This window comes from Ammospiza nelsoni, chromosome 6, assembly GCF_027579445.1.
Source record: "Ammospiza nelsoni isolate bAmmNel1 chromosome 6, bAmmNel1.pri, whole genome shotgun sequence".
NCBI classification, from domain to species: Eukaryota; Metazoa; Chordata; class Aves; order Passeriformes; family Passerellidae; genus Ammospiza; species Ammospiza nelsoni.
Genome location: NC_080638.1, coordinates 47,892,970 through 47,904,622, shown reverse-complemented (window position 1 = coordinate 47,904,622; position 11,653 = coordinate 47,892,970). Strand labels below are relative to the sequence as shown.

General features: G+C 44.4%; 1 long non-coding RNA gene across 1 annotated transcript; it reads right to left on the bottom strand.

The window, feature by feature from the left end:
* Nucleotides 1-691: 691 nt before the first annotated feature.
* LOC132075102 (uncharacterized) lies at nt 692-9,450 on the bottom strand. Its single transcript, XR_009418714.1, has 2 exons — nt 9,352-9,450; nt 692-981 (listed from the first exon to the last, which is right to left on the bottom strand). It is a non-coding gene; the product is annotated as an uncharacterized LOC132075102 (long non-coding RNA).
* Nucleotides 9,451-11,653: the final 2,203 nt, after the last annotated feature.

Below are 11,653 nucleotides of genomic sequence, written 5' to 3'. Positions count from 1 at the left end.
TCTATAGGGAGCCCATGGAACAATGCCTGCATTGCCAGGCGTAGTGGGCTCCCATTGTCTGCTCTTTGAGCACATAATAGAGGCTTTGCCAGTGGGGAGGCTAAATGGGGAACAAATGGATGGACAGCAAAGATGATGTCGGCAGAAAGTGCAAGAACCTCCTTCTGCTTCTGTTTCTTTCAAAGGCTTGAAAGTAATAGTGTGCATAGTAATTCCTCTCCATTGTGGTGTGTGTAACGTTTATATTCATGCTGTGCTGGCTAAAGAAATGCTGGCTGTGGTCAGCAGAGAGGCCTGTACACATGCCTTTATCCCAGCAGCCTCCTGGAGCTCAAACAGTATGGAATCCATGTGTGGGGAGCAAAACACCAACTCTTATGTTAATGAAGATTACAGTGAAGAATGGAGGGTTGGAAGCCCAGCTGGTGGATTTTCCCTTACAGCAGCCAAGTACCCAACTATAGTTAAGTTTCATCAAAACTTTCTTTACCATCTATTTCTGAGGTTTCACGGCTGGGCTGGAAAATTTGTGTGGAGATAAACCCTTCATTCAGGCCTCAAGCAAATGTAAAAATGGCTGTTATGATTTTGTGAAAGCTCCAGAGATGGAACTACTAAAGCAGTGCAAATACACATATGAAAATCTACCTATTTAGAGATGGCACACATACAGAATTACACAGAATTCAGAGTTAATTTATCCCAGCTGATAACTTATATTGTGTAAATGAACTCATTTTTTTATTTTCAAGCACTTTTAAGCCACATTATATCAATTTGAAGTGAAATAATTATTTTCTGTTAAATACTGTGAGATGACTCAAGAACTCTGTAGAAAGGTGATCAGTTCCCATTCACTTCCAGAAGTCTCTTTCCCAAAGGATTTGAAGTGACAATCAGCAGCAACGGCTGTTCTTCTATCCCTTCGTCCATCTTCTCCTCCACAAACTTCCAGTTGTAAGATTTTAAACACTGCTATTGCTACAAGTGAAGAAATAAAAGGCATTACTGAAGTATCACTTTTCAGACCATTCATTAGTCCTCAGTATATTTTTGGTCTGGGAAAAAATACCCACCTACATGAAATCCTTTTTTCCCCTGACCTTTTGTTTTCAAAATGCTTGAAAAAAATATCCATTCCAAGATCCATCTCAAGAATCCCTTGAAACCTTTGAAAATCCTCTTCCTGTATCTAGAGCTGGGCACTAGCAGGAAGATGGAGTGTTTTTAACCTGTGTATGGAGTGTTTTTAACCTGTGTGTCCTCACTGGCTCCACCCTGGGCTCACAGTGATCTCCTGAGGGTGCCATGGTTGCCCTGCACAGAGCAGGCTTGCAGCCTTCACCTGTGAATCCATGGATCTGAAAATTAGTTTCACCATGGAGAAACCAAAGGTTTCAGATGGGCTGGCATATCTTCTTCCTCACTCCAGTTGGCCCATCCAAGGAAAAATGGTAGCCCATGGAGAAACTGCCAGTGCTGCCAACATGCAGCAATGTGAGCATTAAACCTGTCTTAAACAGAGGAAATTAATACCAAGCACCTCATTTGAATGGCATCTCGTTTGGGAGAAAGCCAGAAAACATAAAGGTTGGTTTGCTCTGCTCATCACTCACATGACTCTGCCTTTTGTTTTTCAGCCTGATGAGAGGCAAGGATAGAAAATCAGCCCCAGCTCTGAATTTCCTGGCTTTTGTCAGTTGATGTTACACCCATGATATTATTCAAACAGGGGGTTTTGTGTGTAACAGATAAATGTCGACAAAGCCCTGTCTAATGCCTTTTAGGTTGCTAGGAAACCTGGCTCTGTAGCCACCACAGAAATATCTCTGGCTAGGGGATTAGATAAGCTCTGACTTGTTTTGATTAGGTGAGCTTTATTGCAGAAAAGACAGCAGCATGCTTGACATTGTAAAAATATGACCCGCTTACAAACCCGGGGCACAAGGATCACTTATTGCTCAGGATGGCCTCCATGAGAGGGCACTTTGAATACTTTTGTAGCCCACCGAATGACCTCCCTAGAAAAAGCCACACCTCCTAATTAAGGTCTCCTTTGGTCCCCTAGAACTTGGGGCTGCTGCTGCTAACACCCCTATGTTAGACCATACTGAGGTGAAAAGTCATTTTCAGCCTAGCTTAATTTCATGTGTCAGGAGAATGGGAGTATTTGTGGTCTGGTGGGCAGCACAGATAACTAAAAACTAGCTTACCTGCCCTCTGCTCTCAGCTCTGCCATTTAATGATTGTGCTTTGAAAATAAATTTGAACGAGTTGTACCTGTGGCAGATATTTATGCAACCCCATTAATGGAGGAGCTAGAGGCAGTGAGACTCCCTGCTGCTGCTCATGGTGACCTGAGATCTGCTATGGGGAGCTGAGTCTCTTCCCCTTTCTGACCCTGCCTGTCTCAGCCTTGTGCTGGTCTATGCCCTGCCTTTGCCAATGGCATGCCCAACAGGCATTTGGGGAAATGGTGGAAGCTCCATGCCCTCCTCATAAGTGGTTTCCACCCCTTACCTCTTTACTGACAAGAAGTTTTTGCTTTTTTCTACCTTACTGCAATTCAAGAACCTTGCTTCTTGTCTCACTCACAGTATATGTAACAAACAGGTTGTCCCCTCCTCTCTGCAGTGCCTTTTATGTGTTTGAACACAGTTCTCCTTCCTCAGTCAAATTTTCTCTGAACAAAACAACCTAAATGTTCTCCATCTACTCCCACAAAGTATATTTTCCCTAAGCTCTTTAGCTCCATGGTGTATTATCTGTGGAAGCAGGGCAGATATTCTGCAAGCTATAAATGAAACCAACAATCTTGAGGTGAAAGCACCAGTCTGACCACAGTCTCAGCCATGCTGTACCTGTGAGCTGTGCAGTTCCTGTCCAGGTTGCTGGCAATAGTTTGGGATCATATTATCTGCTCTTTAATCAGGAAAGCCTTGAGACAGGCATCTGAAACAGTCAAAATTACATGAGAGAGACCCTGGGTTCATGCTGAGGTGTAAGCAGAACTCAGGACCCTGATTTGGTCTAAGTTCATGTTTGCATATTCACATTTAATAAAGGACACAGCTCAGAGTTATACTCTAGTATGACAGACGTGCATTGTACCAGTCAGAAGAGAGAACTGGCTGCATTACTAATGAAATTTAAAAAGGCTCTCCCTCAATTCACACCAATTACATGAGAAGTTCCATTCATAGAGAATGTGTAATCTGTCCATATTCTTAGCATTTTAAAAGAAATTTCTGCTCATCAATCTACCTCAGGTAAAGCTCCTCCTATTAGAGGAGCTAAAATATCATTGAAAGGGTGAAAACAATAAGGCTCTTTCCAGCTAACTGGGAAAGCAAATCTCAGAATAATGAATTCTGTGCTGAGAACACTGCAGTTGAAATGTTTCAGTTGGGAGAGCTCAGTACAAACAGGTACATTCCAAACCATTCAGTATATAGGTTAATATTAACATTAGGCATTGCACATTTAGCTCAGCAGTCTAAAAGCAATGATGTGCTATGCTCCCCTGCACTCATGGCTGAGCCTGGGTTTGTGCCTTGTGTTCAAACACACCAGGACGTCCTGTGACCCTGCTCTGGAGGAGACAAAGCCCTGTTCACACTGTCTTTGCAGCTCACACCTGGAGCAAGCCCTGGCTCCCTGGCAGCCTGCACAGCATGGCCTGTGTCCCTCAGGAGCACACAAACCGTGGCCACTCTGCAGTGCTCTGGGAACAAACCTGGCATCTTATCAGCCTCCACTGCAGTCTGCACCTGGAGGTGAGCATCTCTCCACTCTCCCAACACCAGGGTCAGAATGCACTTGCCCCAGGCATGGCAGATAACCATCAGCATCCTCCTCATGAGGTGACCGAGCCAAATAAAGGAGTGCAGAGGCTGCTACAAAAGCACACAACTTGCTTCTGCTCTGACCATGTCTGCTGCCATTTCCTCCTCTGTACACCATGCCAGTCCTACCACAGAAAACCTCATGCACTGGGGTCGCTGACAGAGCCAGCTCAAACTAGGGTATGGATGGCTACACACAGATGCCTGTTAGAGCCAGCCTTGGCCAGATGGTGTTTGTTGCCCCAATTATATTCCTGACTCTTACAGTCAGCCAAGCTGTGACATAGCAAGTTGTTATATGGAAGTGCTTGCAGGGTCTGGATGTCACTGTTGGCAAACAAGGGCAGGAGGCTGCTGGAAAAGGCTGCTTGTGTGTGGGGGGACATGTTAGCAGCACCCAGGGCACAGGGTGAGGTGAGTCTCTTGTCCTGAGCCCTGAGCTGCCCACTTCTGCTGGAGAATGGCTGAATCACACAGTGTGTCTTTCCTAAGCACATCTGTACCTAAACACATCCTATTGTTCTCATCTCTTCAGTAACTCAGCCAAGACATCTACCAGAGCCACAGGCAATGCCTGAAACATGGCTTCATGCCTGGGGCCCCTCCACTTGTCCTGAGCATGGCAGTGAGGATGGAAGGGGTGAATAAATGGCCTCAGAGAGTCTCATCTGTTGCAAGGCTTGTTAGGGTCCCTGACCTCTCAGACCCAGCAAGATGCTCAAGTCCTAGGTGACAGTGCAACCGGGAGCTTACTGTTATGGCACATGGGCCCTGACCTGGTGTATTTCATGATAGATGGAGGCACATCAGCCAAGCTGCTCCAGCATAATCACAGGCTTCACAGCTCTCTACATGCACAGCCTTTGTTTGGATGAATTTGAAGTCAAAGTACTTACTGCTGCAGGCCAGACCCACAGCATGAAGCAGCCTCCGTTATGTGATGTGCAGATATCTTGGAAGTGCTGAATATGGCAGCTCTGAGTTTTTTGCACCCAAAAAGCTTTTAGATTTTTTTATTGACAAGTTTCAATAAAAATTCCAAGCAGTCAAATAATAAGAGGATTGATATAGAGCTCCCCAGGTCTTTGGGCCAACTGGGAGGCTGGTAAGGACAGCTGAGTGAGATTTGTGTGCGTAAGTCTGGGGCCACTGGAGAACATTCTTGGGAGGAGGAAGTGAATGTGTCTTGGCCTTTGTAGGTAGTATCTGGGGTGTGCAAATCCCTGAGAACAACCCTCTCAAATGCACTTAAATTCCTAAACAGAGGTAGCTATTTCGCTTGCTTCAGCAGGGCTGATATGGCTGCACCTAGATGCTGGGAGACCAGGGCCAGGTGCCACCTGACTAGAGATGCACTCAGTCATGGATTGTGTTCACAAGGTCTGAGAGGAACAAGTACAAATTTTGCAGCTGTACTGTGCACATTAGCAGTTTTGGCAACTGCATGTATGCGCTTACAACTCTACAGATGACAGCAAAACCTGGATCTTGGTGATACAATGGGCTCTGCTGTATTTGAAAGGACCCACACGACCAGCTGACTGTACTCTTTGACATATATCATCCCTCAAGAAAGTGCAAACTCCTTGGATTCACAGACACACAGAAAATCAGCGTTGCCTGTGTACTGTCATTGTGTTGCTGTCACAGCCTCTCTTGAGACTCACCCAAACCAGATGCCAAGCACTTGCTCCCCCATTTTCCCTCCCACTTCCTGCTCCAGGGATGAAGTTGAGAATTATGTGAAAAATCACGGGTTGAAATAAGAACAATTTACTGGAAACAGCAATGAGATAAGAAAATTAACAGTAGCAGCAACAACATTAATAACAAAAGTGTGCTAAAAAGGAGGGTGATTTACATGCAAGATGCTCACTGAGCCCAAGCTGACATGACCACAGCCAGTGGCACCCCACCCCAATTTCTCCATCTGCCATGCTTGTTCCCAACTGGAAACCACACCCCTTCTCAGGGAGTCCTTTTCCCCAGCCCATGACATAAGATGGTATCACATAACACAGTGCCTTGGCCATATCCTCCCACTGATTTGGGCCAGAACCAGGGCAGCTTCCCAGACTCTTTTTGAGCCACCTCACCTAAAGAGCTCAGGCAGCAGAGACTGGCTGTCAAGAAGGTCACAGCATTAAGAGAGCATGTCCCATGCCCACTGTTCAGCTCTCCCTTCCCTGAACTGAGTACATAAACTTGACTCACTAACAGACCACATCCCTTCCATACAGTTATCACAGCTCCTAAAAATGCCACCTGACACAGAGTAACTGGCGGAAGTTCAGCTGGAGTCAGTGAAAAGTTTGCCCAATTTAGAAATGGAGTTCTCCTGCGGGACACCAGCCAGACCCATTGGCATTTGTGAGAGCATATCTAATTTGCACGCTTTTAGTGTGTCTGCTATTACTTTTGCCACGAGGCTGAAGTTTTTAATGAGATTAATGATCCATGGGTCACTGTGACCAGTGATTGATGAGGTTCTCAGCAAAATCAATTTACTGTTTCTTTCCACCAAGGGTTGCTGCCACCCTTCTGCATCCCAAAACGGGTCACAATTAAGACGATGTAGTTTGATCTGGTTTTCCCTGACCAGACACTTCAATTCAGTGCCTGCAGTTTGTTGACTACAGTTTTCCAATAAGCTCAAGGGAGCCTAATGGTAGCAGTGCATTAACCCACCAAAGCCAATTTGCAGTATTGGGTATCAGGACATGCAAATGAATTAAATTAGATCTTGTTTTCAAAGGGTATCATAAGGTGTCCCTTGAGCTTTATGTGCTTTTGGACATAATTTGATACATTAACATTTAATTTCTGCCAGGTGGGGTTCACCTTCCTCTGAGGTAAAGAGCTCATAGAGTAACTCAGATCCTGTACCTCCCTCCTTCCTCTGCTAATAAGAAATACAAGATCCAGTTTCTCTCTCCCTTCCCCCACTGTTTTCCTCCCACAACATTTTAAAAATCTGATAATAATGCAAAAAATAGTTCTGTATGGCTCTGTTGTCACTCAGGGACTCCCAGGTTATATTTGATGTGCTGGTGCAGTTGGGAGCTGAGCAGCAAGGCTGGTGTTACTGCTCTCCTTTGAGCCTGTACTGCCCTGGGACAGCTGCTTTACCTACATCCAAATGTAAGGACTGGTAAGAGGAGATTTTTGTCCAGTCGTGGACTTCCGCTGGTCACCTGCTGGAATGGGATTTGGGGATCCTACCCAGCCCAGTGTGAATTTTTGTCACGTGTAGGCCCTCAGGACAGTTCACAGCCTTGCAGCTTACCACTCAATTTAATTAATGAGGTTCCAAGCGACAGGGGACACAACAACTGCCAGTATTTAAGATCACAGGTTTTAAAGGTCAGTAGGCACCACTAGCCTTCATTATACCAGAAACAAAAAAATTTAATCCAGTAAATTCTACCTCAAATTCCTATTTTGTTGTCAAACTGGAGCATATAATTTCAGGAGCTGCTCCAAACTCAGTCTACAGGTTTTATTTTAAAGAGGTATCCCACTGAGCTCTGGGTGCCCCTGTAACCTTCCTTGTGTGCAGCACCATGAGAGACACACATCTCTGTTCTTACAGTCGAGTTTTGCTTAAAACATGCCTGGTTTGGGTTAAAGCAGCATTATTTGCTGGGGGTTAACAATGTCTTCTGCCTTCCTTAAGTCATGGTTTTATGATGCAAATTAGACAGATAATACTGTCTGTAAACCATACTGCATGATCAGATGGCAGACTAAGCTTAGTGAGATAGAGATTTCCTTTTTAATTAAAACTGCAATGCTTCTGTGTGGTGGATTAACATGCAAGGGTCACTGGAAGAAGTGAATTAAAGTAGGATCTGAACAATGAGGAAAAATTGCTCCAAAATGGCCACTAACAGCATAACAACTAATGTCACTTACCAATGTCTTCCTTGCAGGAATATTACGTTATGTTAACCCCTACCATTCCTTAAGGGTAGTCAAGTGTCACCCACATTTTAGTCATGTGAAAACTCTGATGTGGAAGGTTAAAATAATAATGAAATAATATCTGGCTTCTTTTGTCATAGCCTTCATCTTGACAATGAGACTTTGCTTTTGGAAGCACCTGGAAGCCAGGACTCCCACCAGTCAAGAAATTTTTTTCAATAGCTCCAGAAATGCAGCCCCATAGATCATTTTAGGTAAATCATGTTTTTCCTTCAGAGCGTGTGCACTCAGCAGTTAAGCTGCCATACGAGCACTGAGCTTTAATTCCCACAATATCCAGTCCTTCTGGCCAGCTTGTCCCAGAAGACTGTCAGTAAGCAGTGCTGCAACAGATGTCACACTTACACAGATATATCCTGGCTTTGCAGTGGAAAGAAAATTTCCTTTCCCCTAAACTCTATGAAGCCACAAGTTCTTGATTCAGACTGATGCAAGCCCACCTTCACATAGGTCTGAAGATTAATTTATCTTTATTAGACTATCTTTGCTGTTCAGATGACATCTTCTAACAAAGCCAAGTGTAATAGATGGTTAACTGCACATCTAAAACTTGCATTTGAATTCTTTTGCTAAATGCTCTGCAATTAGACATAAGCTGAGTAAGGCAGAGACTGCAATACTGTATCACCAGGAAACATGTAAGGAGAAGGAATCTGAGCCATCCTTGTTTCACAAAAGGAAAAAAAAATAGCAGCTGAGATACATACCTGAAAAATACAAGGGGAACTAAGAAATCCTGAATCAGCTGTTCACAAAGAACAAAATTTTTATTATCAGATTTCCACATGCATATTTACAGATTAGAAATGCAATGCCTAACAATTCTTAAACAAATACGAGCTTTCTTCCAGAAAAAATTGTCTGTTAAAAACAACTAATCCAGTGTGGTTACAGATATTACAAAACAGAGCAGCTATTTGCTATTAAACCTCAAGAAATAATAAAATATTTCTGTGCTGTCACAGAAGAAATAAAGAAAAGGAAAAAGCCTAACTGGGGAGGGGAGAAGAAGGAGGGGTAGGAGGGGACAAAGGAAATTAACTGAATCACCTACAATTTCCTCCAAAAGTGACTTAATCCTGCTCAATCTTCTTTATGAGACAACCTATAGGAAAACCAAAAAACCTGTAATAGTCAGGCTGCCAGGTCCTTGAAAAGCAGCAGAATTTAATTTGAGTACTTCAACAGCACAATGGCATCCTCAGCCTTAGAGAGGACCTCTAGGCAGAGGCAAGGTAAATTTATAACAATAATAAATAAAATTATGCTTACCCCTTTAAGTACCTCAAAGGAAATTAATTTCTAGGTTTTTAGAGTAACTGTGAACAGAAACCACATCAGGCAGTATAGAGTACGTTTGAGACTAGCACAAGCAACGCTATCCAGATACTCAGGAATTGGATAGAGCACCCTACAAGGCACGTTTTGCTGCCAGCTCTCCTTGCTGCCCTGTCAGAGGAATGCAGGAGATTGCAGATGCAGGCGAGCCGAGGGAGGACTCGTCCCCACCTGCGTTACCTACCCCGTGGCTCCCTGGCAGCAGACTGCAATGCAGCACTGAGCTCTGCACTGGGGAAGGGCTTGCTTCTCTCTCCGAGCCTGTGCCAGCCAACGTGTGCAGGCAGCAGGGAGCTTTAATAAAGCAAACTCTGCAGCAGACTGCAGAGCAGGCTGATTAACACTTTTGGTGGTGCTGGGGAGCGTGGCAGAGCGCTCTGCCTCCCCTCCTCCACCCAGCCTCAAACCTGAGAGATCAAACCTTGACCAGCATCAGGTGGTTAAAACACAGTTCATTAGCTCGGGGGGGTTTCTGCCTGCTCGCCATAGAAAGGCTGCAGGAGTTGCTCAGGATGATCACATACAAAATGTGTTTGCTGGAGTTCCAAACAGCTTGTCTCCTTCGTGCCAAGCCCGCCCTTTAAAATGATATTAATTAGGAAAGCAGCTTTAATGCAACAGGCAAACGGCATGTAATCAGTGATTAGAGCAGCAGGCAAGGACATGGTTTACCAGAGATTCAGTGAGATGGGGACAAATGCAAGCTCTTGTCTTTCCTTGCACAGCACCACACAGGGCTTTGACTTGCCCCACTCCCTCTCCCTGCTTTCCAGGTCCCACAAGTGGCATCTGCTTCACAGTGATCTCTCTGAGGGAAATCTGAGTTAGGGAGAGAAAAACAGTTTTCTTTCTCCTCCTGTAACAAGTCAGCTGGGGAATGATATGTGATTCCCCAGCCCAGTTTCCAGAGCAAGGGCAAACAGGATGATGCAGTGACCGAAGGGTGCAGAGTCACAGTCACCCCCTCTGCCCCCATGGACCAGAGCAGGGAGCAGCTGGGCTCAGCCCCTGGAGGTGGGAGCAAGCTCTGACAGGGTGGAGGTGCTGGCTGCAGGCAGGGCAGCAAGGGGCAGCCTGCAGCAGGACCAAGGACCTAATGCAGGGACACACTCAGCAGGCAGAGAGTGATCAACAAGCAGGTTCACTCAGCTGTAGGTTGTTTATGAGAATGAGATGGAAACCAAATTAATATATTGTCCCAACTGCTATCCCCACACTCCACTCAATATATTTGCTCTTCTCCCTTCTGTCTTTGGTCCTGCCCTCCCACATGAGAAAATAGTTATTTGTTTCTATTCCTTGCAGTCCTTTATAATGCCTTAGAAAAGCACTACCTGTGTTTCTGGGCTAAAACCCCATTTTGCAGCTGTAGAAAATGCAGCTTGGAGAGGCAGAGTGACTCAGTTGGGATTTTATAGCCAGCCCACAACAGAACCATCTTTCAGTGCTCATCCTCTTTGGCTCCTAAAAGGAACCTTCTTCCACCAGCACCAGAACTTTCCTTTGTAGCTAAAGTTACCACCACACTGAATTGGCTATCTTTAGTCCCTCAGCCGGGTATTTGTTTCTTTGTTCTTCAGAGTCCTGGATGTTGCTGGATGTAAAGCTGAGTGTGTACTATTGTTCACTTCAGCTTTGTGCTGATGAAAGAACAAGCACAAAGGAAGGAGAGAAGAGGAGAAAAGGGGGCACCTTCTTGTATAAAAGGCTCTGAAATCCCATATGGAAAAACTCTATAGAAGTGAATAAATGTGATTCTAAAAGCCTATTGAATTTAAGAGAGAATGATCTCCTTCCCACATGGTTTTCAAACACCATATAGACTGGTGCAGTCTTTGAGCATCGAGGGAAAAGAGATCAGACTCCTTTCAATGCTATGGATTTATTTATATAAAACTATTGCTTTAATTTCCACTAGGTACCTTATGGAAAAGGCCTAGGGAAAAAGATAAAAAGAGAATTAGGAAAGCAGTTTTAGTTGGTTTATTTTGAATTTTGAAGTGATTGCAGAATAGCAAGCAATACTATTGCTTTCTTCTGATTCTCAGTGATGTTCTATTTGTTTACTTTCTTTATAGTTTGGGATTTTTTGAGGCAATTACTATGATGGTGTTGGGCAGGGAGTTTTTAAAATAGTATGAATGCTTTCCTAGATGTTTTTTGAGATGAGTGTCTTGTCTAAATCTTTATCTTCACTATATGGAGGAGGCTGTGGTTAGGAGAAGGCAAAGTTGGTCTTCATAACAATTTATCTGCTGGATGAAAAAGGAACAACTGGAATAATGGTATGGATTATATGATCTAAAGACTCTTAGGGGAGGAGAGGGCTGCAGAAGGCAGCATTACAAACAGAAGGCCTTTGCCATGTAGCTGTTGTGGAAGGCAAAGTCTGTCAGTCTGCCTGAGAGAGCCACAGCTGTGCCAGATGTGTGGTGACATGAGCACAATGAAATTCAACACGGCATTCAGGTAGACTAATTTTTCCA